At 35.5% G+C, this 3,256-nt stretch overlaps 1 non-coding gene across 1 annotated transcript in view; it reads right to left on the minus strand.

Annotated features, from left to right (window-relative positions):
* The window catches only part of LOC145848229 (small subunit ribosomal RNA), a 1,806-nt gene extending 491 nt beyond the window's left edge, over positions 1-1,315 (minus strand). The window contains exon 1 of the ribosomal RNA XR_014371811.1: positions 1-1,315. This exon is cut by the window's left edge and continues 491 nt beyond it. This is a non-coding gene — a ribosomal RNA (small subunit ribosomal RNA).
* Positions 1,316-3,256: the final 1,941 nt, after the last annotated feature.

The raw sequence follows: 3,256 nt of genomic DNA on the forward strand, positions 1-3,256 counted from the left end.
AACCAGACAAATCGCTCCACCAACTAAGAACGGCCATGCACCACCACCCACAGAATCAAGAAAGAGCTCTCAATCTGTCAATCCTCGCTGTGTCCGGGCCGGGTGAGATTTCCCGTGTTGAGTCAAATTAAGCCGCAGGCTCCACTCCTGGTGGTGCCCTTCCGTCAATTCCTTTAAGTTTCAGCTTTGCAACCATACTTCCCCCGGAACCCAAAGACTTTGGTTTCCCGGAAGCTGCCGGACAGTTCTTAAGTTCGACACTGCCCGATCGCTAGTCGGCATCGTTTAAGGTCAGAACTAGGACGGTATCTGATCGTCTTCGAACCTCTGACTTTCGCTCTTGATTAAAGAAAACATTCTTGGCAAATGCTTTCGCAGTCGTTCGTCTTGCGCCGATCCAAGAATTTCACCTCTAACGGCACAGTACGGATGCCCCCGTCCGTTCCTATTAATCATTACCTCGTGCTCCGAAAACCAACAAAATAGAACCGAGGTCCTATTCCATTATTCCATGCAACATTATACAAGCGTAAAGCCTGCTTTGAACACTCTAATTTTTTCAAGGTAAACTTGCCGGACCACCGCAACACTCAGTTAAGAGCACCGCGAAGGCACCGACCAACAAGAACAACGAGGCCAGTGCTAGCCTTTCGACCGACCAACCTCGCCGTCCCTATATCCAACTACGAGCTTTTCAACCGCAACAACTTAAATATACACTTTTGGAGCTGGAATTACCGCGGCTGCTGGCACCAGACTTGCCCTCCAATGGATACTCGTTAAAAAGTTTAAAGTGTACTCATTCCAATTGCAGGACCTCGTACGAGGTCTGCATTGTTATTTTTCGTCACTACCTCCCCGAGCCGGGAATGGGTAATTTGCGCGCTGCTGCCTTCCTTGGATGTGGTAGCCGTTTCTCAGGCTCCCTCTCCGGAATCGAACCCTGATTCTCCGTCACCCGTTACAACCTCGGTAGGCCGATACCGTACCGACGATAGTTGATAGGGCAGTTGCTTTAATGAGATGTCGCCAGCACTAGGCCGTGCGATCCGCAAGCTTATCCAGAGTCACCATTGTAACGACCCGAAAGCCGGTTAGTTTTGGTCTGATAAATGCGCGCCTCACGTCAGTTCGGCGCTTTACGCATGTATTAGCTCTAGAATTGCCACAGTTATCCATGTAAAGCGTACAATCAAATGAACCATAACTGATTTAATGAGCCATTCGCAGTTTCACTGTACGTGAGCTCGTACTTACACTTGCATGGCTTAATCTTTGAGACAAGCATATGACTACTGGCAGGATCAACCAGATAACTATCCGAGGGCGTTTAAACCGTTGCTCGACTGAGCGTTTTACTGTATAAATACAGACCTTTTCTATCACTCGGCTTAAAAGCCTTGCGAACGTTACTGAAAGTCGGCGCCGGCCTTTTGCTGTTTAAAGCGCCAGCCCGCGTCATGAGCTAAACTGATCTGTTCTTTCTCCCGACCAACCGTTTGCCTTCTGCCGGTTAACTCGTCAGCAGCAACACGCCATCTGTCTGCTGCAGTCCGCTCGAGCCGTGCCTGCGTCGGCTACTCGTCTCGACGACTTCGCAAAGCAAGCTCGCCGCTGAACGCTTGTAGTTTTTCATACGCTGCTCCGATGCGTTTACATAGCACGTTCGCCGCCGCTGCAATAGCCGCGCCTCGGGTGCTAAACAGTAATGCTTTAAGCCCGCTTTCTCGCCAAGTCGACCGAACGCACAAACACGTCTCTCTCACTAGTGTAAAGTAATGCATACGCGTATGATGCTCAAATGTTGTTGTTGAACTTTTTTGCCGATTTTTCCCGATTTTTTTAAATTTCTTTGTTTCTTTTCAATTTTTTTAATATTTTAAGCTTATTTATGCTACGTTTAAATGTTTTAATACTTTTTTTATACTTTATTTAATATGTTTAAAAGAAATAAATAAAAAATAATATATATAAACTACTTTTTATAATGTTTTAAATATGTTTGTTTATTATAAATAAGCTTTATTTGTATTATTTTTTATTTAAACTTACTTTTTAAATCTTTATATTTGTTTTATCGTTTTAAGCACATTGCGATAAATATAATAAACAAACAATTGAATAAAAATAATAATAAAAAAAAAAATAAAAATAAAAACATAAGCTTATTTTATATGTTTCATTTTATTTTTATTTAATAACCTTTTCAAACCTTAATACTCGTTTTATTTTTTTAAGCAGATCGCGATAAATATAATAAACAAACAATTAAATAAAAATAAATAAAAATAAAATAAAAAAATCAAACATAAGCTTATTTTATATGTTACATTTTATTTTATTTAAAACTTACAATTTAAACCTTTGTATTTGTTCTATTCTTTTAAGCACATCGCGATAAATATAATAAGCAAACAATTAAATAAAAATAATAATAATAAAAAAATCATAAACTTATTTTATATGTTTCATTTTATTTTTATTTAAACTTACTTTTTAAACCTTTATAGTTGTTTTATTTTTTAAGCACATGGCGATAAATATAATAAGCAAACAATTAAATAAAAAATAATAACAAATAAATAAAACAATACAGCTAAACTATAAAAAGAAAACTAAATAACTGATAAATACTTGTAAAACATTATTTGAAAAATGTATTTTGAAACACAACACGATTGATTTATAAATAATAATATATTTTTAATTTGTGTAGTTTATTGAAAGTAGTCTCCTTATTTGCTTCTGGTTTTACTTGAGTTACACAACGTTAAATAAACATACTTAACTAAAAATACTGTCATTTTAATAAAACTAAGTACAAATACATTGAATTAACATAGAACTTTAAAAAGCCTTCGCTAGTATCTGTTGGTAACAGTAAATAACCTATTATGACTCACAATACAAGAGTGCGAAATTTATTTTTCATTTGATTTTTCAGGTATTTATTTATTTGTGGAAATAAACTTTTTTATTACATTAGAAACTAATAGAATTTTTCCTATAACTATACCTATTATTATATTTAGTATGCTTAAAAGTAATAAAATGAAACGTCGCGATTATATAATAAACAAACAATCAAACAAACAAAGAAAAAAAAAAAAAAACTATTTTTTAAACTTATAATTTTATAATTTCAACTATATGTCTTATTTTATTTTCATTTAAACTTACTTTAAACCTCTGTATTTGTTATATATATTTCAACACAATACGATTAAACTATAAGACAAACAACAAAATAAAATAA

The sequence above is a fragment of the Thalia democratica genome, unplaced genomic scaffold (genome assembly GCF_965202585.1).
Source record: "Thalia democratica unplaced genomic scaffold, ktThaDemo2.hap1.1 HAP1_SCAFFOLD_1297, whole genome shotgun sequence".
Lineage (NCBI taxonomy): Eukaryota > Metazoa > Chordata > Thaliacea > Salpida > Salpidae > Thalia > Thalia democratica.